Raw genomic sequence first — 13,326 nt, 5'->3', positions numbered from 1 at the left:
GGTGTGCTTAGGATGACAACTAGTGGCATGCAACAGCGTGTTACCTGATATAGGTTTATGATAAATCTCCGTGCATACCCTCGAACCTACCTCAGAAATGAATTTAATGTCCAAGAAGTTGATGGTTGTGTCATTGGTAACATATGTAAATCTGAGATTGAGATCATTGTCATTAATGAAGGCCATGTACGATTTGATGGGGAAATTGATATTGTTTGAGGAATTCGAAAACTCTTTAGTGATCTTTGAAAAATTGCAGACCTTACATGGGTGTGTTCCGCATTTAAAATACCCTTTGTGGGTTAACCATGAGGGTTTGGGGAGACTAGTTGTCAATAGCGAGGGGGCTAACATGTTCCCAAGGGTAGGAGGTCTCCGTGATACAACACGACAACCCTTGCTTAGTACTTCTTCCAATTTAACATCCTCATATAACAAAGGAATATACTTAAATACCATATTTCTGATAAGGTTAAATTGGTTGCTGTATTGTAATATTAAAGTTGGTATGCTGGTATCAGTCGTGCTAGAGCATGTGGTGTCTGTGTTGCGTTCAATGGATAGGAGACTATCTCTATCTTTGTTTTTGACAATAGTTTTGGCCCTTTCTAATGTCCAATTCCTGTACCCACGGGCTGCGAGCCTACGACATATTCTGGATTCCTCTTTAGTATATCCTGACTGTGTACTACAGTTTCTCTTAGCTCTCGTTAGTTCTCCTACGGGTATTGCTGAAATGGTGTGCTTAGGATGACAACTAGTGGCATGCAACAGCGTGTTACCTGATATAGGTTTATGATAAATCTCCGTGCATACCCTCGAACCTACCTCAGAAATGAATTTAATGTCCAAGAAGTTGATGGTTGTGTCATTGGTAACATATGTAAATCTGAGATTGAGATCATTGTCATTAATGAAGGCCATAACGTTTCTTATGTTTAGTAAGTGTCATAGGATTTACTACACTTTTATGTGAGATAAATGTTAATATAATACATATATAGCAAGGACAGTACCGCTGCTTTATATTTAGAATCTTCCTGCAAGAAGTTGAACAATGTTACCAGATGACGCTGTGTTACACCAGCATGTCGCCATCTGACGGCCAAGATCAGAAAATGAAGGGAAATTATCACCTCAGGATCTGATGTTTTCTACATGTGAACCTAAAGACAAGGACAATTGGATTCCATTCAAATATTATTTAAGAAAGGATACAGAAAACCACTAAGGTCACGGCCATTATGCAGGACGCCAGTCTGAAATGGCTGATGACTCTTCGGCTTTCGGGCACTTTGTAGAGGAGTATGGACTGCCAAAGGTTGTAAAGGCTGCCAAACCCGAATGCAATGAAAGCGCAAATCCGGTGAGTCATTGGATAACGGTAGGTCTAGAAAACAAGCAAACAGAGGTTACAGCAAATCTTATGGATCTAATCACTAATTGGATATATATTGGGGTCTCGTGCTTGGGACTCCTCTCTGTTAGACTGAGCAGACACACATCTATTACATGGTCGTCCATTCATTCGAATAAGCCATGTAATACCACTTTAGTGTGTGGCCACCTGGTGATAATCACCAGGGGTTCAGCTGCCAGACCTACAGCGATCAGCTGATTGCCAGCGTGTCCATATTTAGTAAAGATGGGACAACCCTATGAACATAAAACATTTATTAACTTACCGAAAACATAGCCATCACGGCCGTCCCAACACATGATGACCATCCAATTGCCAGGAGGATCTTTCGAATCAAGGCCTGACGATCCCCAAAGGCTTCAGCATGGAACTTAATGAACTTATAATGTAGAAACGTCAGGCCCAGAGCTGAAAAAGAGAAAATAAGCCGAATAAATCCTGTACCACGTGTAAAACAACCTAACAACATCTATGAAGCGCGGACCAAACGCTAAACCCAACAAGAATCCTTCAATAATGGACGGGAACATTTATCTGCATCGTCTGATCCAGACTATTATTATCAATGAAATGAACAAAACGTTATTTATTATTTAGAAAAATCTGATTACTGCTGCATGAAGAGAATATTATAATCACTTCCGTGATATTTACTTACAGGCAATGGCAATTCCTATGAATCCCATTCTAAACAGGATATTTTCTGGAAAGAAATTTTCCCATTTCACTGTAAAACAAAAAAGAAAACGCTCAATGTTAAATAATATGGAAAAATTGTCAGAATTGTTTCATCTTAATAATCAGCAGTCAGATAATCTATAGGACTGAGGGGATGATGTACATTAGTGGAGGGGCATGGTTGTTGATAACAGTCAGGGTGTAGCTACCAGAGAGACAGGCCACACACCAAAAGGCCAAGAAGATGTGGAAGAATCCCAGTCCATTGATCTCCATAATAGTGAGAAGTCGCCAATAAATTAGCAAATCGCGCTCTGTGTCAATTCACGGAAAGAAAGACCGGGCAGTTGTCAGGGGAATATTTATAACCCCTCGTCACCTCTCTGTGACATCAGCACGGCTCGACGTCCTCGGCGGGGAAGATGATGTAGATAATGATGGCGAAGAAGAAGAGGAGGGTTATGGTCAGAAGATGTTGAGGGCGATCTCCGCCTCCGAGGACGACCACCTCTGCCGTGGCGATGCTTGCGCCGACCGTGCCTGCGCCCACCTCCACATCTGCGTTTCCTCCCTCTCCTTGACGATTCCTTTGCCGAACCTAAGAGAAAAAAGGGACAAGGCAGACGCGTGACCAACCTCACATCGATCCCCCTTGGCACCAACAGCATGCGCCACATCCCTGCTCGGACCCTCCTGCTGCGGGCCAGAACCGGACGGTACATTCAATAAAGGACACAGTTGTGCAGGAGACCGTAACCCTGGCTGAGACCGGACGACTTCTTCTCCAGCTCTTGTCCTCTGATAGGGGGTTGGGTCATGTAATGCCCTCGCTGCAGTGCCCCTGTGGCGTTTGCTCTGCCAGGCCCCCCCCCCCAGCATCTCCCGACACAATAGCCGCTGACCCTGCTTCCTCACCTGATCCCAGCTGAAGCAGATGTTCATCGGCGCAGGTTCCCGGATCAGCGGTGCATTTATGGTTGTTGATAACAGTCAGGGTGTAGCTAGCAGAGAGCCAGGCCACACACCAAAAGGCCAAGAAGATGGAGAAGAGACTGCATGTATACCATTATAAGCCCATCAACAACTTAGCTAGGGATAACCTAACATTAAAATTGACACAGAACAAACTTGTTTCCTTTTAACATGGGTTGACTCGGGGTCGGCCACAGCTTTTTTTAATAAATACTAATATTGAAAATAACATTAACTTTTAAAGTAAACACCCGTATGCCAGCACCAAAATAAGTGGGCATGTAGGTAATTTACCTTACAAAACCGCCATAAGGAGGACGTGTACTCACACTACATGTGCCTCCGCCCCACCACGACCCCCAGCCAATAGCAAAAAGTGCCTGCTCAATCCCATCCTGCAGACCGGACAGGAATATATTCAGGCCAATATCTGTAAGGTGAACTCCGTCTGACAGTAACAGGCATCTGTTGTCACCCTCCAGTTGTCTGTGCCTGATCACTACTCCCCCCCTTTCTCCCACAAAGCGAGATACACCTGTATTCAGGAGCCGCCGGCCCCTCTCAATTGCATTAGCACCCCGGACCCCGTGCCACACTGCCCTGGGGATTACTTCTAAACATACAAGCACGAGCTCCGGAAGAAGGAAGCAAACTACTCAAGGTCTGACTGGATTATGGCAATCAACTCACCAAGGCGCACTGAGCATAAATCATTCCCCCCAATGTGTAGAACCAAAACCGTCGGCACCAGCCGGTGCAGACTAATATCCACCACTTCCGGTAAGGTCTGCAACCATCTTAGGCCCCTCAGGCCTCTCCAATAGATCTCTGCATCCTGGAATCCAAGGGATTTTCCCCCGAGCCCTATAGCCGCTCTCTGTTCAGCCCCAAAAACATACGAATGGCCCATTATCCATACTGACGGCCGGTAATCTAGAAAATAAAAGAAATTAGTGCAGAACCAAATCGGGGCGAACGTAACCTGCAAAGCCATCAGAGCGCCAGCGCCCTATACGACGCACCTTAGTATCGGTCAGGCCCAATTAGCTGGTGGTAGTAGCCGCTCCAATGCGAAATGAGTGGGTGCCAAAGTTCCCAGGGGGGAGGCCGACAGATGACAATGCCTTTTTAAATACTGCAGAGAACTGAAATTTTGTAAGGGGGCTGCCGTCAATATGCGTCATAAACTGAGAGCCACAGTTACACAAACTTAAGTAGGAAGATGCTAAAGCAACAGGGCAACCCGCACCCCCGATTGCCCACAACGAAACCCAGCAGCCCCTGCCAAAAATATCTGTATTCGATCGACGTATTCGAAAACCTTGGCCGGATTCAGACAAACTAACGTCCTCAAATAAAAGGCTGCCCGGCCGCGTAACACTATGGGGAACTAACTCAGGTATCCGCAGAGCACCAAAACAGGAAAAAGCCACGGCTAACAGGGCCGAGTCAAACAAAGAAGCACATACCTCAGGTAAACAATGCAAAAGTTTTAACAGAATTGCAAAAGAAATCGGACGCCTAGAGTGGAACTGCCGACTTCTTCCACCCCTTAATGGACTGCAAAATAAAGAAGGATTTTGTGACAATGGCCCACCCATGAAGCTTAAAGAAAAATGCCAGACCCATCAGGCAACGAAGTGATACTGGTCAGCCAAACCCGACAAAATTCCATAATATAGGCTAAACGAGGATGTTCCGGAGGACCAATAATACGTTCCCCTACAACTTTCAACCACTCGTTCCATGCATTACCATAAGCCGTCCAGGTAGATCGAGCAAGTGATGCCCTGACAAAAGGCACTAACTGGGATCCAGCAGTCTCCATAGCCCATCCGGGCACTCCGTCCCCTCCTGTTCTGCCTGCGGGAACAATAAATGAAACTGGAAATTAAAACGAGAAAGAGCATCAGCAATTTTATTGTCAACACCTGGAACGTGACGAGCCCTGAACTGGATATTTTGTTGTAAGCATCGCAGCACCAGCTGGCGCAGCAATATCACCACAGGGAGTGAAGCGGAGGTTAGATGATTAATAGCCTGCACGACACTCTCGTTGTCGGACCAGAATAACACAGACGAGCTTGCCATAGTCCCGGCCCACAATTCCACAGATACTATGATAGGGTAAATTTCCAATAGAGTCAGATTCGCACACCATCCCCTGGCACGCCAAGCGTCCAGCCACTGGGCCACACACCATGCTGTACCAAAAATAGCCCCGAATCCTTTGCTACCTGACGCATCAGTGAAAGTTTCAAAGTCATTATTGGAAACAGTAGGCGACCTCCAACATGTGCGTCCATTATAGTCCTGCAAGAATATAGACCAGACTCTCAAATCCGCCCTTATCCCAGATGAAATTCGAACCAGGTGATGAGGAGAAAATACCCCTCCGTAGCCATTGACAATCGGTGAGAGAAAATCCTACCCATAGGCATAACCCTGCTGGCAAAAACTAGGAGACCTGACAACAATTGAATCTGCTTCAATTGCATCTTTTTTAAAAAAAAATTCACAACTTTTATATTTTTTATATATTAACAGACACATGACGTGTATTACTGTATAAATGGCTTTAAATGGCTTTGCCAGTGCTGGACGTTTGGCAACTAAGGAAACAAAACTAAAAACACACATGTTCATACAATTTCCTTGGCATCATTATGACTAACTTGCTGATTGCAGGGACAACGACATTTAATGTACTGTTGTCCCACATTGCATTGAGTTAAAAAAAAAAGTAAAAATAAAACAAAGTCAAAACATACTACTATTTAAAAAATTATAAATGGGAATTACAACAGAGGAGGGTAACATAGGGTGGGGGGGGGGGGTTACAAATGCACCTGTTGCCCAAACACTGAAGGCAGTTGTTATGCTTGCTGTAACCATACACACAAAAAGGCAGCCTAGGAATGTTTGACATCGTTTTGTTACTAAGTGTCTATGCCACGGTGACAATATACATTTGAGCACCTAAATATATACCTGTATTGTTCAGACCATAAGCTCTCCTTGAGTGCAAATCTTTTGCATTATACAAACAAGCAGCTTAACCACAAATGGAACAAAACGCAAAACTGCGATACAATAAAAACAGAAACTTTCAGGGCAGCAGTCACATCCGCAATTCAAATTAAATAAACCAATTATCCATCAAGTAAAAGACTAAAACTAATGACACGCTGATCTTTGAGTGATGTCACCAGCTTCTATTGTCTGCTTGTAGGAGACGAGGAAACGTTATTACTAGTATAATACAAAGAAATTCCAAAAATATATCAATCTACTATAAAGCCAAGTTGCCAAATGTTTTTTTTCTTTTAAACCTTTTTTCTAAACGGTAGGAAATGATGGGCCCTGTTATCTAAATGCTGTTTTATTAAGGCATGTTTATTCAAACACACAGGTATCCTGCATTAGAAATGTATGATAACTTCTGGTACCTATAAATTACTATTCAGCACCTAGAATTTGAAACTAATAAGGCAACAGCAGTGTAATTTACTACAATAATACTTTTTTTGGTATCCACAACTTACAGCGAGGGCACGCGCGCACGCAGTAACAATCACTGGTCCAAGTCGATATCAGAGTGGTCTGCCGGGGGAGTCTCAGTAGCAGCCGTCACTGCTCAGGGCTCTCTTTGTATATAGCTATGTGACCAATTTTTTTTAAATTCTTAACATGTGATACTCTGCTCATCTTCATCCTTATCACTGCCTGAGCCCATGTCTCCTTTCTTATGTGCCAGCTGTGACTATCCCACAGTATTTTATCCAGGAGATACCTTACATAGCCAGGTATGGAGTTGTTACCTCATCTTATCTCATCAATAATACGTCTACAAAACTGTTATACGGGTTATAGGGTGTTGGCTTTCTAAAAACATGAAAATATGGATGGATCATAGAAGTGTATCTAAAAATATATGTGTTTAGACCTTACCACAGGTTCTATTATTAATGGCAATGCCTCCTTACACACATTTCCATTTTGGATAAGGTGCTATAGGCAATAGGTAATAGTGCTATATGTTCTAGAGCAGATGTGACCTTCCTGTAGATCTACAGATGCTGTTTTCTTACAAGTCCCAGCAAGAATCATATTAAATGTGGAACTCAATACAGAGGTCGGAAGAGAACACAGAAGCTTGTAAGTCTCACACAAGCCTCTATCATGGCATACTGAGACTTGCAGTTCATCATCTGTAGCTGTAGAGGGCAGAACTAAACAATACATGCCCGCTAATTTTGTGAGCAATTCTAAATGTGTTTTCAGCATTTTAATGATAGGTAGAGTTTAAGATCTACATTAATCACGTTATATAACTAGGAATAATTTACAGTCGCTGTAAGGGTGTCAGTGCACTGTGTTTTTAATCTGATGGTATATCATCTGGCGCAGTGAACTGGTGGCTGGTTTTTCCGCTCAATCCCTTCTTTGTTTACGCTGCTTGACATTGTCCTCCTGGGAAGAAAAGCCGTTTGTGTGTCCGTTCGCTGCAGTCACTGAGCCGTTCTGGTAATCTTTCCTTCGGGAAGAGGCTTTCTTGTATGTCTCAATGTAGAAATTGGTAAAGAGGATGATGACAGAGATCATGTAGCAGTTCTGGAAATACAGCCATCCCATGGGGAATGCACAGCGCCAAATCATTGCACAGCTGGTCTGAGTCATTGTTAGGACGAACTGGGTCAGCTGGCACTGGGTGATGTATTTCTTCCACCACAGATAAGGTCGCATGGCTGGTATAGCTGATAGTCCGTAGTAAGAGGACATGGATAAAACTTTTGAGAGTAGCACCAAAGTAGGAGTGTCCACAAGGCACCCAGTTCATGACAAACCACCAGTTGTTTAGCATGGACGCATGGTGATAGACATGTAGGACGGTGATCTGGTGGTTGTTCGTGTGGAGAATAAAGAAGAAAGTGTCCATGAATTCAATGAGCTTGGAAATGTAGTACCACCAGAGGACTCGAGTTATCTTCATGTCTGCATCACCTCCACTGTGAGTGTCCTGGCAGAAAAAGTTGTATCCTCCTTCCCATACTCCTGTTACCAGCTCATAAAACATGTACAGCGAGAGCAGTGTAAGGCCAATGTTATAAACTACAAGAATCCCTCTGCAGGAAACTGGTGGTCTGTTTTTCCTGTACTTCGGTCCTATCCATATGATAAATAAATACAGGACGGTGCAAACAAATGAGGGGATGTAATTATCTAACATGAACCATCCTTTCACTCGCGGGTCTCTTGGTCCAAGCAAGTTGTCTATATATACATTCACTGCTTTATCCATGGCCTCCATTTCTTAAACCATTCTTTGGCTGCAGCCCGGGTACCGTTATATTCCCAGCGGCTTCACTTTCCTGTACGACTCCCGGCTCAGAGGAGGCACTAGCTGTGTGTGACTCTGCTCCAATTGCATCTTTTTAACCGACAAGGCTGAAACGAACAGGGATTGTAATTTCTATCCCTAAAAAGGAAACCGGGACCCTCGGTTTTCTGTAGGGAAAGTGGAACACCAAGTAGAAATTGCCATTGCGGTGACGCAGGGGGGCCAACAAAGACAAAATCGTCTAAATAGTGCGTAATGGACGCAGTGCCGATTTACTCCTGGAGAACCCATTCAAGCAACAAACTAAACACCTCGAAATAAAAGCATGAAATTGAACAACCCATGGGAAGGCACATGTCATAGTAATATTGGCCCTCTAGCTGGCAACCCAATAAATGAAAGCAATCCTCATGGACTGGCAACATCCGGAACGCTCACTCGATGTCAGATCATAAGGGCCCTGCACCCGGAACTACAAACTAAATCGACAGCTCGATCGAACAAAATGTTTCCACCTCCTTTTTAGCAACCACACAAAGAGGTGAAACACGGAGATTAGGAAAAGGTAAAAAATAAAAAGTTCCCGCCATGCGACCTAAATTAACCTCTGTCCCAACCTTGTCCTTCACAACAGCTGGAAATTCGTTAGCTGACTTTAAAGAGGCTGTCACCAGATTATAAGTGCCCCGTCTCCTACATAATCGGATCAGCGCTGTAATGTACAGAACAGCAGTGGTTTTTATTTTGAAAAAAAAGATCATTTTTGAGCAAGTTATGAGCAATTTTAGATTTATGCTAATGAGTTTCTTAAAGACTGGGCGCGTTTTTACTTTTGACCAAGTGGGTGTTGTACAGAGGAGTGTATGATGCTGACCAATCAGTGACCAATCAGTAACTAATCAGCATCATACACTTCTCATTGTTCCAGCCCAGCATGATCCACAGCACAGTGTGATTGTGCAGTGAAAGAAGCTGGGCTGGAACAATGAGAAGTGCAGGACACTGATTGGTCAGCCTCATACACTCCTCTGTACAACACCCACTTGGTCAAAAGTAAAAACACACCCAGCTGTCTGTTAAGAAACTAATTAGCATAAATCTAAAATTGTTTTGTTTATAAGTTGGTCAAAAATTATTGTTTTTCAAAATAAAAACCAATGCTGTGCACGACGTGAGCAACGCACGGTAGCATGGCTACCCCCGCAGTTAGAGCATTCATGCTTAAATTTGCATGATCCGTAGAACTTGCAATGCCCTTCATTGAAGAGCCAGCAAGATCCGGATCTGCACAGCGCCGGGCCCCCAACCCGGGAGAGGAACTGGTAAAGGACCCGGAGGAGGGGGCAGCGGAATGAAATGAACGCTGTGACATCATTCGCAACCACACATCCGTCGCTTTAGTGTCCCAACCTATTTCAGGATGTTGCACCATTCTCCGTCTAAATTCCTCATCATAACGCCACCACGCAGTGCCCCCGTGCGTATTGTAAGCGCTGAAAATTGTATCTAAGTACACAAATAACTGAAATGATTTATCAGGGAACCTCTGCGAAACTACACACCCTAAGACCGCAAACGCCTGTAGCCAGTTATTAAACATGCGTGCCACTTTTGGTTTTGATTGAACCCCCCTCTAAAAACGCTGCTCCTTATCGATGGTCACCGAATCCACTGACACCAGGGACCAAATATCCACATATTCATTTTTACATATTTTCTCCCTGGTGTCATCAGACAAGTGAGCGCCGAGGGGAGCAATTCCACAAAAATAAGTATCCCTAAATGCAGGTAGCACAGGAGTAGATGTAGAGGTGGAAGCCTCAACCAAAGACTTTGCCGCTACTGGTGCAGGTACACAATCGACCTGCGGTCTGGTGCTGCCCGTTTACAAAGATTTTAAAACAGACAGTAAATCAACATCAGATGCATTATTAGTGCGCCATGTCTGGAGGCAGTCATACTCACCGGGTCCAGAAGTAGAAGCGGTATGGAGCGTCGGCGGTGGAATAACAGGTGCCTCAGGTAACAATGTCGGTGCAGCTGAGGCAGTTGGTACCACGGAACGAGAAGATCCCACGGGTGTGTGGGACCTACTTGACGAGGCGTGGCTGCTTTCGGAAGTGCCACGGTTATGGGAATGGCCACTAAGTCGCCTTACGCCTGGAGTAGCGGCGACGAGAGCGACATGAACCGTGACGCCGTGAGGATTGCCTGTGCCGTGACCTGGAACTGTACCTAGTCGACCCCTCGAGTGAGAGTGACGACCGTGAAGCTGAGTGGTCGGTGGGAATCACATACGCCGGGCCCAAATCTTTATGAATGAACACCGACACGTCGACGTTCTTTGATGCCATAGTAGAAGTGGCAGGAGGAGCCTGTTCGGTGGGAAATAGATCCTCACCACTATCACATAGAGAAAACATGGATTCGTCCTCTAGGAGTGGGTGGGGATAAATCGTGCCATGTGTCCCTCACATCATCTTGGGGGACTGGCACGCTGCAGCCGTAGAGGCCGTTAAAGGTACAGGTTTTCAGGCAGGCGGAAGAGGGGGCGCTCCTGGGCAATTCTGCAAAGCTTGCTGTATTGGAAGCCAGGCTTGCGGTGACACTAACTGACTGAATGGCCGCCAGGCGGGGCCTAGCCCGGCCCAGCCCTGTGGGAGCTGCGAGGCCAGGAGAGGGGGGAACATAGTCAAGCACCACAGCCACTGAACGGAGGCATGCTGATCCCTGCAGAGCCAGTGGGGGAGTGGCAATTGCGGACTGGTAGGGATAGTTAACAGGCGTCCCTGGGACATGGGGCACTGACTCACATGTTCTGAAGGGGACAGTCTCACCGGCGCCCGAGATTGACGTGCCGCACTGGGTGCACAGCGGGGGCCGCGGGAGAAGAGGAAGCTGGCCGGCAAGTCTCATTCAGCAGAGGCTTCAGCCAGCCGGGGCCTTCCTGAAGCAGCCGACGACGGATAGACTCCTCCATGCTTGTTCTCTTGCCGGTACGTAGTCTCACGAGATTACGGCCAAAAGAGGCTGAGGCGCTGGAATCCTTCCCTTATATCATCTAGGAGGAAAGAGGGGGTGAATATCATAACCCCTCCCCTGGATGGAGGGGGGATGAGTCGGCCGATAATGTAAGGCCCGTGTTAACCCCTGCAATGGTGGACCTGGGACGAACCTAATAATTGCAACGGTGCAATTATTTTAACCCCTTCCTACGCAAAGTCAAAGACCCAGCGGTTATACACCTATGGGTCTAACAAAGTCGCCAATAAATCAGATAATCGTACTCTGTGTCAATTCACGGAAAGAAAGACCGGGCAGCTGTCAGGGGAATATTTATAACCCCTCATCATCTCTCTGTGACATCAGCACGGCTCGACGTCCTCGGCGGGGAAGATGATGTAGATAATGATGGTGTAGAAGAAAAGAATGGTTGTCGCTCAGAAGATGACGAGGGCGATCTCCGCCTCCGAGAACGACCAACTCTGTCGTGTCGATGCTTGCGCCGACCGTGCCTGCGCCCACCTCCAGATCTGTGTTTCCTCCCTCTTCTTGACGATTCCTTTGCCAAACCTGAAAGAGAAAAAAGGGACAAGGCAGAAGCGTGACCAACATCACATCGATCCCCCTTGGCACCAACAGCATGCGCCACATCCCTGCTCGGACCCTCCTCCTGCGGGCCAGAACCGGACGGTACATTCAATAAAGGACACAGTTGTGCAGGAGACTGCAGTCCTGGCTGAGACCGGACGAATTCTTCTCCAGCTCTTGTCCTCTGATAGGGGGTTAGGCCATGCAATGCCCTCGCTGCAGCGCCCCTGCAGAATCTGCTCTGCCCGCCCCCCCCCCCCCCCAGCATCTCCCGACACAATAGCCGCTGACCCTGCTTCCTCACCTGATCCAAGCTGAAGCAGATGTTCATCGGCGCAGGTTCCCGGATCAGCGGTGCAGGCTGCACGCAGTGCACCTGCCTGGCCCGTCGCCGCTGCGCAGGCCTCATGATCCATGCTGACAACCGGCGGCACTACACTCCGGCCGTTAACCGGGTGAGTAGGGCGGAGGCGTGCAGCATGGAGAGGGATGCCGGACACAATAAGAGGGACACACATCTATTACATGGTCGTCCACTCATTGGAATAAGCCATGTAATACCACTTTAGGGTGTGGCCACCCGGTGATAACCGCTAATCATGATCAACAGGGGTTCAGCTACCGAACCCACAGCGATCAGCTGATTGCCAGCGGGTCCCTATTTAGTGAAGCTGGGACAACCCTATCAACGTGAAACATTTATTAACTTACCGAAAATGTAGCCATTACGGCTGTCCCAACGCATGATGACCATCCAATTGCCAGGATTATCTTTTGAATCAAGGCCTGACGATCCCCAAAGGCTTCAGCATGGAACATGATGAACCTATAATGTAGAAACGTCAGGTCCAGAGCTGAAAAAGAGAAAATTAGCCAAATAAATCCTGTACCACGTCTAAAACAACCTAATAACATCTATGAAGCGCGGACCATGCGCTAAACCCAACAAGAAACCTTCAATAATGGACGGGAACATTTATCTGCATCGTCAAATCCGGGCAATTATTATCAATTGAAATGAACAAAACTTTATTTACTTTTTAGAAAAATCTGATTACTATTGCAGGCTGAGATGGGGGCAGGGTGCGACTGATGCCAAGTCTGAGTCATGTCTGACAGTCTGGTTGCTAGGGATACACTACCTAACAACCACAGGCTTGTCCAGCAATGAGTCCCTAGCAACCAGCCTGCGTCTCTCACTGACTCACAAATGTAGGTTTGACCCCAGAGTAATATAATCAGATATAAGACTTTTTATAATAACCCGCTATCCCCCAGAAGAGCATATTATAATCACTTCCGTGATATTTACTTACAGGCAATG

General features: G+C 46.0%; 1 pseudogene; it reads right to left on the bottom strand.

The window, feature by feature from the left end:
• Positions 1 to 7,432: 7,432 nt before the first annotated feature.
• Positions 7,433 to 8,409, bottom strand: LOC142662427 (very long chain fatty acid elongase 5 pseudogene; annotated as a pseudogene).
• Between the last annotated feature and the right edge of the window lie 4,917 nt (positions 8,410 to 13,326).

The sequence above is a fragment of the Rhinoderma darwinii genome, chromosome 10 (assembly GCF_050947455.1).
Source record: "Rhinoderma darwinii isolate aRhiDar2 chromosome 10, aRhiDar2.hap1, whole genome shotgun sequence".
NCBI classification, from domain to species: domain Eukaryota; kingdom Metazoa; phylum Chordata; class Amphibia; order Anura; family Rhinodermatidae; genus Rhinoderma; species Rhinoderma darwinii.
The sequence above is the reverse complement of the archived record's forward strand: the minus strand, read 5'-3'. Positions and strand labels throughout refer to the sequence as shown.